This window comes from Branchiostoma lanceolatum, chromosome 19 (genome assembly GCF_035083965.1).
Source record: "Branchiostoma lanceolatum isolate klBraLanc5 chromosome 19, klBraLanc5.hap2, whole genome shotgun sequence".
Classification (NCBI taxonomy): Eukaryota; Metazoa; Chordata; class Leptocardii; order Amphioxiformes; family Branchiostomatidae; genus Branchiostoma; species Branchiostoma lanceolatum.
Genome location: NC_089740.1, coordinates 9643290 through 9656440, shown reverse-complemented (window position 1 = coordinate 9656440; position 13151 = coordinate 9643290). Strand labels below are relative to the sequence as shown.

Sequence of the window (13151 nt, the reverse complement as noted above, 5' to 3'; positions counted from 1 at the left end):
ACACAGCTTTGCTTGAAACATAGATATACAACCAACTCAATACTTTATTTGAATCTGATGTGGAAAATTGATTTTCTTTAACTTTTGTGTTTGCTAGTAATTGTGGGTGTTTTATATGTCATGTTTTCCATTAACTGGTGTCCCGTGGGCATTTTACACTGTCTTTAGATTCACCGCAGACTTTTAAACTGTAGTTACCTGCTCACTTTACAAAAGTGAACAAGGTCTTGTCAACAATTCTCTCGACAATTTGTCTACGGATAAACATGTTAAACTCATACCACAGCCAGAGGGTAATGTCTGCAGCATCTCGTACAAAGTCATCACTTCAAAAGTGTTGAAATTTTGCAAATTGCACTTAAGTGTTTTTAGGGGACATGGGGGAATACCCAAATAAATGGCGGCTATCACCACGACAAAGGCCTACAGGGGAAAAGTATTTGAGTCTCCACTAAAAAAGCGCAGTGCTTGCAAGCGGTGGGTCTTAATTGAAACAATCCTTCGTTACCAAACATGCATCATTAGAAACAAAGTGGTACAAAAGAGCTACGGGCTGAAAACTCGAAAACCACTTCGCAGCCATAAGTGAAGGAACACGTCTTATTTTATACACTTGGGAGCCTCGCCAAAAGGTTCGAAGCACTCAAGACAAAATGGGTGAAAGAAAATGTATGTTCTTCAGTTCTTAACCCATTTGCTAAAACTTTAACTAAAGTAAGGACCTTGGGCTACTTTGGGAACATCTTAAAAGACTGGTAGGACAATAGACATCTATGAAAAGGATTGTAATAGCTTTTAGGTGTTAGTCCTTGTACTTTATACTACAAAACTTGTTGTGCACTTGATGTCCTTTTTTTGTATGGAAAAATTATATCATTTGGATATGACTTTATCACTTTTTACTTGCTGAATCCCTATTGAAAGACTGTAATCATATTGCTATAGAAATACACAGAGTTTTGCTATAACAACAACCAATTCACTTTCAGCACCAAGGACAGGAACCAGTTGAAGATTTATTTCTTGAAAAAAGCAGTAGATGAGTTACAAAAAGTCTGCAAATCTTGAAATTTTGTATAAGGATTTGTGTGGGCAGTGTATATGATACTTAAGTCTTCCTAATTTTACACATGTTGTATAATATAGTATGTTATGTACATGTGGAGATTTCGTTATTGCACATAATTTGTGCATTGTGCCGGCATGATATTTTATTCCTGTCGATGCCAGCATACAGTCCACATTGCCATAGAGTGAAGTCTGCCTGCATTATTCTATATAGTACATGTATTAGATACTGTGAAGATGAGAGACTATAGTTATTCATATGATATTCATAATTAGAAACAAGAAATCTATCTGAACCATCTATTGCATTTTCTGTTTTTGTTTTCTGCTTTGTTGTCAAAATCTTAGCCTTACACCACGACGTCAACTTTTGCTTCCAATATGACATTTTGACATAAGATACCTAAACATGTCTAGCCTTTGTTATGATTTATTTCAGAGTCTTCTGATAGGGATTTTAAAAAAGCAGTGCAGAGAACCTTGGGTTTGGGACTATTTTGAAAATATATTCAAATCTGAACCAGTGACCACCTCTACATAAGGACCACATGGACACTATAGCCACTTTTTGGTGGTCCCTTAGATTATTTTTCCCATTGACAAATACATTAGAAATCCTGTCTACAGTGGCCACCTGTCTTCTGTGGACCACTTTCTTTAAGTCCCTCGAGTGGTGACTTATAGACAGGTTTGACTGTAGCAAGGCACCACAGAAACGTTCATCCAAATGCTGCGATCGAGAAAATGCTCGATGCTCAATACTAGTTGCTAACTCAAGGTCAATTAATGCACTTGTCTGTGATGTTGAAGTCCGGGGTGATTGCTTTAATCCTCGTAATTTGTGAGTCACTGACTCATCACTTCCTGTCCAACACGGGGGGGCAATACTTGTCAGTTTTGGAGGGCGAGGGAATATGTTTGTCCTGCAAAGAGACAGGCTTACCCTTTGTATTTGAGTCTCGTGGGGGCTTCTTTGAAAAGAACGTTTAGGAAAGTTTGTTTATTGCACAGTTTTGCATTTTTCATTTGTCTGTTTTGGAGGGAGAGGGAATATGTTCTACCTGCAAGGACATAGACTTACTCTTTGTATTTGTAAGTTTGTTTATTGCACAGTTTTGCTGTGATGGACATTACTGCCTGTAACAATGGGTGGGGGGGGGGTCAAAACTTATCAGTTTTCGAGGTAATACAATTTTTTCTGCTGTAAGAATGACTGAATGCAGTTTTCTTCTTTGTATTTGACTGTCGTGGGTTTATGCGTAAGTAAGGGACGGGTACAGAATAAGATACAAAACATGTTGATTTTCAATCATATCTTAATTGACCATTGTGACTTCTGTACATTAGTATCAATGGTGATCAAGTCACTTTTATTTATTTCAGAACCACGCAATACAGGAATCCAAGAAAAGAAAGAAAGCAACCAGCAACTTGGTGTTACGTAAAGTAAAGGTGAGAGTTTTGGACAACCATCAAGTTGTCAATATGTATTTAAACTACTTTTAAGTCCATTGTCCAGTTATGACCTGCATTCAAGACTGAATAAGTTAACAGTAATTTCCGAGAATCACATTAAATGTACTTATTATTGGATGCCTTGTAGTCGCCTAGTGGCACATAGGGCATGGAGTTTCCTTGCTGTTTCAGTTGCAGGGTATATCTCTACAAGGAGGGGTTGCTAGCCCTTTCCCTTTAACGCACTTGAGGCACCTTCTCAAACATGGGACCCACATTTTACATCCCTTCTGAAAGACGGTGCAGCCCAGAACGAGATGTCTGTACCCAGGATTGAGCCGGGGTCTTCCAGTTACATTGTACCAACTATTTTTAACCACAAGCTCAAATGTGAGGCTGCTACTAGTTGAGCTACATGGACATCCCTAAATAAGAATCACATGTAAATCATGTCCCAAATGCAAACTTTCTGCCTCAACCATACCTTGTTCATAGAAGTTTATTGTTTAGACAGTGAATAAGCAGATTACAATCCATGTCCAGAGGAAGGGGCCAAGGTTTCCTGATTTCCATACCAGCCAATATACAGTAGTTGATACATGTACTATGTATTTCATGCACTTTGTAATCAAGCAAGCCTTCATACAATTTCCTATGGGGGGATTTTATAATGTCAAGGTGAAATGAGAACTAATGAAAGAAGAGATTGCAAATTAGGAGCTGACCGGTAGTTGGGACTGACCATAGGGTAAAGTCAGGCTTGGACATTCCCTTGTTGGGCCAAAAGGTCAGAAAAGGTCAAATAACCACTCTTTTGTACATTACCAAGATCAATAGAATGTTTAAATGAAGGAAATATGAATTTCATAATCAGGTGTGTATGTTTCAATCATTATGCTTATGCAGTGCAAATTTGATCATGAATGTTTGTAGGAATGATATTCAGAAGTAACTGTCAACAGTTACTGTAAAATGTATTCAATGATGTTTGTGATGATACAGTAAAACCTGTTCTAGTGACCTGTATACCTACACTGTGCATCCCTATCTTTCAGCACCCCAATGTTCGGACACCCCAATGTTCCGAATCCCCAATGTTACGGCACCCCCTAAACTTAACCCTAATGTAAGGATGTCAGAACGTATGGTTGTCCCCCTTTTGCATGAGAGGTAGCCACTTTTTGACAGATTTGTGGTTATTTTTCCCTTTGACTCAAGAATTAAGAATCCTGTCTATACTGGCCATCCGTCTACTGTGTCCATTTTCTTCAATTCCTTTGAGTGCCCACTATAGACAGGTTGTTTAGACCTGTGGTAGTTGCTGTTTTGAGCTCAATTTGTGACTGATAATTTAAAGATGCTAAATAATGATTAGTTTTCTGTGATATACCATCTATGTATATATTACTAAGTGCTTAAGATACATCGACATGATAGGGAGCAATTTTCTTATGGAAATTCTCATATGCTATCATTAGATTTACTCTTTTGTCCACCATAATGACACTGTAATTTTCTGCTCTTTCATTGGCTGATTTGAAATTCAGACCGTTAAGGCTTCATTGTGACCCAATCAGTGGTTTCGTATCTTTAAGACTCAGGCATGATTACAGCAATATCTTTGTCGGAAACGTTGGCTGTTACCTTTCAGAAGGTTACACTTTTCAAATAACATCTTTCTTTCATTTCTTACCAAAACGGTAGGAAAGGAAAAGTTGTTTAAACGGATGAGCATTTTCCGATTGTAATCAGAGAAGAGGAACCCTCCTAGTGGGGTTTTGACAGATGGAGAGAGTAACACTGTACTTACCTTGACTAAACTAAGAGCCAAAAATTGCCCCTTTCCAAACAAAATTATACCCCTGCCTGGCACGGGCCCCGGCGGTCTTTCAGCCCCTGGCTACACTTTTTGACAGTCCCATGGAAGAACCGTTATTTTGCCCTCGCGGAGGCAACAATTCCCCCCGTGATTGTCCAAATTACACCCCTTTTGGAATTATTCCGCTCTCAATCATAGCTATACATAAAAGGTCACCCCTCAACTCTAAATACAGCCATTTTGTTGGGGTGTAAGTATAGCAATTGTTGTGGTTAATACACAATCACTCAAGTTGTGCAGGGTGGTTTGGGGGGCAAAGGCCACCTGCTGGTAGCAGGGTTAATGATGTAATATCTGGCGGTGGCTGACCCTGGGCGTTGTCCCGGCCCAACGCGTCACAACGACTTATGCATGACACCGTGTTTGTACGCGAGAACCCTGCCACCCAGAAAGTAAGCTTCCGGATCCTATGGCAGTACATGTATTATGTAAACCTATAAAAATGTAGTACAGAGTCATTACATCAAAATCGGTAAATATGGGAATTGTGTTTACAACTTTAAATATTCATATCTAAAATACCGAATACATGACAACCGTTTTTGTATGTGAGAACCCTAACACCCAGAAAGTTAACTTCCTATGGAACTTAGCTGCCCAGTACATGTAAAGCTAGAACCTAGTATAAAGTCAATGTCAAAATCAATGAATATGGAATGTTAAACTTGAAATTGATATCATATGTCTAGAATACCATTACATAACAACTTTTTTTGTACATGAGAGCTCCACCACCCAGAAAGTTAACCGTTTTCGGACACATAGCTAGGCACTTTAGAAAGTCCTAACATCCTATGGCTTAAGCTTAATACAATGTAGTGCATGTGTATACCTACAAAGTCTATTGAAGTCAGAAAATATGGAATGTTTGATACTATAACATACAACATAATCAGAGATACCAAATCAATGTAAGCTTGATGCTGGAGTAATATTTGGAGTAATATAAGCAGTTGGTTCTGTCACAGCCCACAAAAATCTTACAACATCGAGATCGTTCGACAACTTACGATGAATATGACCACACCCCTAGGAGGAAATGTCAAATGTATGCTCATTTTGAAAAAATCAATAATCTTGACTAAACATTTTTCCTAAAAATTGTTGATCATTCCTGCTATTTCAAAGTACAGTACAACTTGTTAACTGAAAACAAAGTTGTATCAACAACTCCAGTGCAAAGTAAAAAGTTTTCTGGCAATCATATCCCAATAATTCATTGTACTTTTTTTTCGCCTTCCTTGGGAAATAAAAAATCTATAACATAGCGCTGAGCTAAATCGCACTAATAACTCTTTCTTTTGCATTACCCTCCGCAGCGATAAAACTGCACCTTTCGCGTCCAACATGAAAGTTCCGCGGGAAAACAAGAAATATGTGGCGAAAGTTTAATAGCCATTCTTGGTGTGTCCAGATTTGAATCTGAGAAGTCGATCAATAGCGATCAATACTTTTGTTCGGTACAGGTGTAGCGGGAGACCGGAAGTAAGATAAGCCCAAACTAATGACGAGCTATGGCTGCGAGGGACGACAACATCAGCTCTTGTTTCGTGTTGGACACAAATCAGCGTTTCGCGAAGGTCGAGAGTTGAAAGGCAATAACGACATTATAAAAAAAGCGGATGAAAAAATAGGACATCATTCACGAAGAATTTGCTTTGTGGTTCAGTGTAGGACAAGAGATGCTGTAGAATGCTTATAAACGTTACCGATAAAAGTTGTTCTTTCCATTGAGTTGTTCCAAACAGTTACAAAGGACTTTGGCAAGGGAGAAGCATGTTATGTTAGACAATTGAATATCTCAAACTTTAGAACTGTATGTGTCAAGCTTGGAGACGTTAAGTTGAAATTCTGATAGAATTGACATGACAATTCGGATATGAATAATTATGATATCACTCTTTTATTCAGAAATATTGTTTTCAATAAGAAGTTTTCTGTATTAATGACAAACCTTACACGGACCGTTGTGTTAGCTCCACTGCGGAATATTGTACTGAAGAACTACATGTAGCCGAGCACTTTAAAGACAGTACCTGGACTAAGGGTCTTTCTCATCAACAGTTTCTTGTGTACGGAAAGTGAATGCAGCACAGGGAATTTGCGTAATTCTGTTAGCAAATGTTGTGATTAGTGCGGTACACAGGAGCAATTTGGTTTGATTGGTTCAGTCCCTGCCTCGGCAGCGGTCGGACGGACCTGTAGGAAACCGTGTATGTGTCGTGAATGATGGCTCAGATTGATGATAAGCGTTATTCTTCCGAGATCCAATACCGCCGCTCCTAATATGACTCGCATTTCCTTTGTTTGTCATTTCGGGGTAGATTACGCGGAATTTCCATGTTTTGCGCGGAAGATATTGAACCTGGCTCTCCGACCGTCCCTGGAAGAATCATTATTCTTAATGAAACACCCGGCCGATCAATTCTCATTTTCGTCCGATGCATTTCAAATTGTCCAAAAGTGTGTGAAGACTTCCTGATGTTTATTACATCGCCCTTCCCTGGCCAGTTGGAATTCCCCCAGAGCGGAGCTCTCCGTTGAATCGTCCGCCTCGCAGTATCGTTTATCCTTTAGTAGGTTTTAATCATGACGGCTCGTAATTGTCTTTAATTAAGAATCCTGGCCGTAATTGGTCACCCCAAACCAAAGTCTTCAGGGTGGCGTGATTTTAGTACTGTCATTATGAGAGTAATTGAAAAACCAGCCCAGCAGAGCTTTCTGACACTGATGCATTGGCTGAAAAGCACCCTCTAGAGGATTTGATGTGTACTGCGCCTGGTTCTTTGGACACTGCCTCAAGCAGTGCTAATCAACTGGTGCAGTTTTGCCTTTACAACTTGTTCCATCAGCGCTTGAATGGGCTTTGTCGCGGGCTCCCTTCTCCGCAACTTTTCTGCCAATTTGGACGCGGCGAGCAAGCAAGGCGCCCGCAAAATCGTGAAAAATGGGTCTGATTAAATCCCCCTCTTACCACGGGTAGCTGATTACTCTCTCTCCCGTGACCGTAACATGGCTTGTAATGTAAGATAACCTCACCGGCAAAGTGCCGTCTCGGCGCGAGCCGAGCGTCCATCACGGACGGACCTTAGTGACCAAACTGCTGGTCGCAGATAAGGAGGGGGACCATCGCACGGACCTGAATGCACGTGATTCATGCGAGCCGCGGGAATAATCATGCCCAAAAATAAGATACTTATCACCCGACCCGTGCGCCGCAACACAGAGCGAAGTTAAGTCGGTGTGTCCTTTTTTTCTTTTTCATGGACTAAGCAACTTTTGGAGCAGGTTATTGCGTTACCTCTGACAGGTGGAGAATAGAATGAAAAATGGGCCCCTTCAGATTCAGAGGGGTGTACCAAATTTTGGGCCTTATGAGAGAGAGGTGATATCGATCCTTGGGCCATGCATGGGGAGATAATTAATTATTTGGATGTGAGATTGGAAGGGATTTCCACCGTGGTATTGTCGGGAATTCTCAATAGCCAAGGTGTAGCGGGATCCGTCCCCACGGTCGCAATTTACGTGAAAGTCACGTTTGGGCGCCGGCCCGTAGCCGTAGCACAAGCCGTCTGGCTACGCAAGGAAACAGCCTGTGCACATGCATAAGATGAACAGTGCTGGACCCTCACTAGTACCCCTTATGGTGAAGGCAAAAGCTATCATTAAGAACTCAGGCCACCCAAATTGGGGAAAAGCCCTAATTGCATTTAAATTCATAGTCATTACTTTGATGTGTAAAGGTTTGGAATATGGGCCCTCGCACAGTAAAATGGAGCCTAATTAGGTCCAGTTCTGACCACAGCTGAACAGAGTGGACATACTAGGCTTTCTTTTTTTTTGCTTGAAAGTTCATTTGTATTGATAAAATGTATTCTGAAACAGGATTTATGAAATTTTTACTGTAAATTTCAACAATTTTTAATTTAGTTATTTTCTGGATTTGAAAATTTTGTTAAGTTTGAAGATAAACAGTCTGTGAGAATATTTTCATTGAATCCTTATTACAGTTGACAAAAAGTAAACACTGTGTCTTATGTTTTCTTATAAGAACAGTTTTTTCCACTTTTGAATGATAAGCTTGAATTCGTAGAAGAAAAAGTAATTTTTTCCATGTTTGCTATGTACTTTTTCTACATATCATAAAACTGTTGATAGATAACATTGTCAGATTTGAGAAATTTCTTCTTCTTTGCTTTCATTTGCAGTTGACAGTTAAGAACTCAAAAGAGTCCATGTCAGCTTTTTTTTACAGGTTTGCTCAACGCAAGGCCATTATTGACCACTTCTAGCCCATTGTCTTGTAAATACTCTATTTAAGATAAATCTAAAAAGCTCAGTCTACTTTTACTTGAATGTACGATTTGCAAGAAATACATGTATCATGTAAATCCAGTCCTCTGTAATGAATTCAGTGAAATGTCTGTGAATATCTCAATAAAAGTTCTTGGTTCAAACTTTATCTCAGAGTCTGTACAGTAGACATATATTAAGCACTATAATAGCAATAACAAACTTTAAGGTAAAATGTCAAAAAAGCCATCAACGGAAAGGCCACGTCTTTCTTTCCAATATAATGTAGTCTAGTAAATGTGTTTTCATGATGACTTGGCTGTCAATAATTTTCAGCTGACAGGATAGAATTATGAGGACTGCATACACTGTACTGATAGCTTAGAGATAAACAGAGTTTTTGTAGCTTTTCTATGTTCATTGGCTTTACCAGTCAACACAAAGTTTCCCAGTTGTGGTCAAGCCATTTTTATATTTTACCGCCCTTATCTTTGTTGTTTTGGAGGGATTGAAATCGAGCTATTGTCTCTACAGAAGGCACTTTTGTCTTCATTTTCAGGAGGAAAGCCAAAGTCGGCATTATTTTTTACGAGCGAAACTGTGATCCTCTGGTTGATAAGTGGCACCAGGAAACCCCATGTGTGTCGTCATGTTCTTCCAGCGCTGTCTGCCGTGTAAAACTATGTCTGGAAAAAAGACGGAAATCCTCATTTAGATGTAAAAATCCCTCCCGTACCACACTTTTGTCATTTCATTAAATGGTTTGACAAATTGTGCAAGCGTAGATACATCATAAAGATAGCAGGTAGTTTCAGTTTTTACTGAGACATTTTTGTTTCGTAGGAAATGGACTTTTGTTGACGGATTATTGAACAGTGAAACATATTGATTTTTTTTTTGGACAGTACAATATGCCACTTGTAAGAATGGAAGTCAAAGCCTTGTATGAAAATTTGAAATAGGAAAACATACAAAAAAAAGCAAGTTACTGACAAAGAGATAAAACTTGGTGGAATAAAAGAGGGCAATGTTTATTTTCATTTGGACGGTCTCTTCCAACCAGAAGAGATTTTAGTTCTGTTATGTTTTATGAATTGTTAAATGTTTGTTGCAATAATAACATACTTTAGTTAGATTTTTTATTTGATGTTTTGAGGAATGACTCTTTGATTTTTATTTTCTACCTAATTTTCAATTTTGTATTTTTCTAGAATGCTGCAGTGACTATATCCCAGATATATTTCCTTTTTTCATTGAAAATTGACATTTGAAAAACAATCATACATTTTTGAGTTGTCACATCATTTGAAGGACAGTTTTAATTTGTCTTTCAAGAAGTGATAATGAATGTAGTGCTGAATAGGTTTGATTGAAAAAAGTTGCTTTATGCTAGCATAACAGTAACTGTATTAAGACAATTTTGTCTTCATAAAAATGAACTCTCTCTCAAAAAAGACTTCCAAACTACCAGACAGTGAATCCCCAAACCACATAACATCCCTGCATTTTAATATTTCATGAGGAATTTTGACACCTCCCTATGCTCCTGAGCTGTACAGGGCTCTTAATGAGGGTTGACAAGTGTCAAATACCTCACTAGATGGGGTTAGCAGCATATGTATTCGATCAAATAACACTTCTCACTTCTCGCCATCATCATTTAGGCAAGGGGCAACTCAAAGTGTCAGAATCTATAGGCGAAAGGGCTATATCACCCGTCATTTTAGGGTCCCCGGTTGCTTTATTTACGAGCATATCACATACTATTGGCATTTTTGATCCGACAAACAAAGGAAGCCATTTACAACCGCTTGACACAATGGCACGGTGCCCCGCGATGCAGACGCCGCGTCTAAAGCGACGGCTCGGGTGGGAATTATTGTACGCCGGCTGATCTATCAGGCAGCGTAACGTGATTAACAGGACCAGCGTCGTTGGTTGGAGGGTCAGGGGTTATCTAAACAGGAGCAAGCTGTCAAGCCGTTTTAAACGGCAGCCCATTCACTAAGGGGGCTGACATTCGAGCCAGGCAATATGTGTGAAATGTTAGGATTTCAATAACAATGTCCAGGCCGGTGTAGGATGGATGGCAGGGCAGGGGAAGTTGATCTCTCTCTCTTAAAGGTGGCCCTTTCGGGGTACGTAAAACACACAAATGCCGTCCTGGTAATGAAAATGTCGGGGGTGTAATATGTGTGAAATGCTAGGGCCTGAACAGAGGTGGCAGAGGGTGAAGGGAGGGTGTCAGGAGGTGGGATTATGTAGTCAGAAGAAGGGGAAGAAATGTGATCCCGAAAAGTTAAGTGCCGTGTTACGCTTAGATGGGAATTGTGGCATACAAAACTTTTTGAGAAGGATATTTGTCAAGGAGTTATTGTGGATAGTGTACATGAAAAGGTAGGTTGGTTCATGATTGTATGAGGTTAACATCTTTTAACCTTTAGCACACTCAAGTAGCTGTTCGGCACCCGATTCTCTATTGGTTACTGAGTTAGGCAGCAGGGAGAAGGTTAAGAAACTGTACTCAAATTCTAATAGATTGATGTCAGTGCGAATCTGCTTCAACACCGGGTACAGGGGCAAGTTTTAAATGTGAATGCCTTTCAGCACCAGGGACAGTATCAGTATGAAGGTACATTACTACCACAGAGGGCAGTGTCAGTGAGAATGTTTTCAATGCTATTGACTGGAACAGCAGTGTCAGTGTGAATGTACTTCAGCACCAGGGACAGCAGTGTGAGTGTGAATGAATACCAGTGTCAGTGTGAAGGTACATGTACTTCAGCACCAGGGACAGTAGTGTCAATGTGAATGTAATTCAGCACCAGAGAGGCAGTGTCAATGTGAAAGTTATTCAGTGCCAGGGACAGCCGTGTCAGTGTGGATGTCAATCAGTACGAGAGACAACAGTGCCAGTGTAAATGTACTTCAGTACCAGCAGTGTCAGCGTGAATGTTCTTTACCACCAGGGACAGCAGTGTCAGTGTGAATGTACTTCAGTATCAGGGACTGCAGTGTCAGTGTGAATGTTCTTCAATACCAAGCAAGGATAGCATTGTTTGTGTGACAGTGTAAATGGTATAACCATAACTACTGTTATCACTTTTCTGTTTTCCTTTAATTTGAAAACAATTTCAAAGTCAGGACAAGGCTTACAACTGAGAAAAGAAGAATAGCTCTACAAATTACAGTACAATAACTAAATATCCGTTGGAAATAAACACAAAATCATGCAATGTATCTTTAATGTCGTTACTCTATGAAACTTTCAAATTCTACTTATTTTACATTTTTGATACCATGTGTCTTAGGACCCTTGCTCAGACTTTCATTTAACTGAAAACCCTGAGTATATCAAAAACTCGTCTGATAGATGAATTACAACAAGGACGGATGAATTAGATCCTTGATCACAGCCAACCACATTGATCTCCATCGATCATGCAGGAGAATGATTTTTAAGTCACAAAACACGTGCCCTGAATTATGTCCAGACAGCCTTGTACAGGTATGTCATTCTGCTAATGGTTGATGGATTCGTCACTTCTAATTGCTGCAATGATGTTTTGATAAAAGGACACTGATGAAATAACTTAAATATCCTAATAGGACAGTTTATACAAGGCAAATAGATGGAAAGATTTGGAGGGTTAGCAGCCAAAAAATATAATTTATAATTTTTCATTTAAAAAAAGAGCTTAAGGATCAAAGAGATCTTTATTACCCATTCTGAACTGTCACTAATGGTTTCTCATTGGAAATGAAATCGTCTAATACTGTATATTCAAATGATAAAAAGATTAATATTATAATGTACACAAGCACTTAAGATAAAAGTGACAAAATGTGTACAATAAAACCTGCTTGACCACGTCTGCTTTGGGACTAGCTACTTTTTGGTGGTTCCATAGATTGTTTTTCACATTGACCCATCAGCATTAAGAATCTTGTCTATGGCATCCACCTGTCAACTGTGACCATGCTCTTCGTGACGTCCTTTGTCTTATACATTTCTGATGTAGACTTCAGTTTCTGTTGAATATAGAACAGGGTGCTTGTTAAGACAAGTAAGTAAGAAAACAATGATTATTTCCAAAAGGTATGAAATATCCTTTGTATAAAGCGTGAGACCTGAAGTTAAAGAAAGCCATAAAAGTACTCGGTTAACAGAACTGATTTGCAAGAGGAAAATTTAGATGGCCAAATGACCTCCCATCCCAAAAAAGTACAGCTATAATTCTATAAGACTGTTCCCTTACTGCAAAGTGAAATGAAGTATTGTTTGCAGCCAATCTTTTTACCCTTTTCGCTGACCAACTTCTTTCTAACACACTTTTTTTAAAGAATCTTATTTTGACAAATATGAAAACAAGCAGGTGAGAGTATATAAAAACAGAAATAAAATGATTTTTCACAGCAACTTGACCAAAGATTTTTGCATCCCAGCTTTAGACCT

At 39.2% G+C, this 13151-nt stretch overlaps 1 long non-coding RNA gene across 1 annotated transcript in view; it reads left to right on the top strand.

Annotated features, from left to right (window-relative positions):
• Positions 1–13151, top strand: part of LOC136425446 (uncharacterized) — a 64198-nt gene that overhangs the window by 34486 nt on the left and 16561 nt on the right. Inside the window, exon 2 of the long non-coding RNA XR_010754040.1 lies at positions 2452–2520. This is a non-coding gene — a long non-coding RNA (uncharacterized lncRNA). The remainder of the gene's footprint in view (positions 1–2451; positions 2521–13151) is intronic.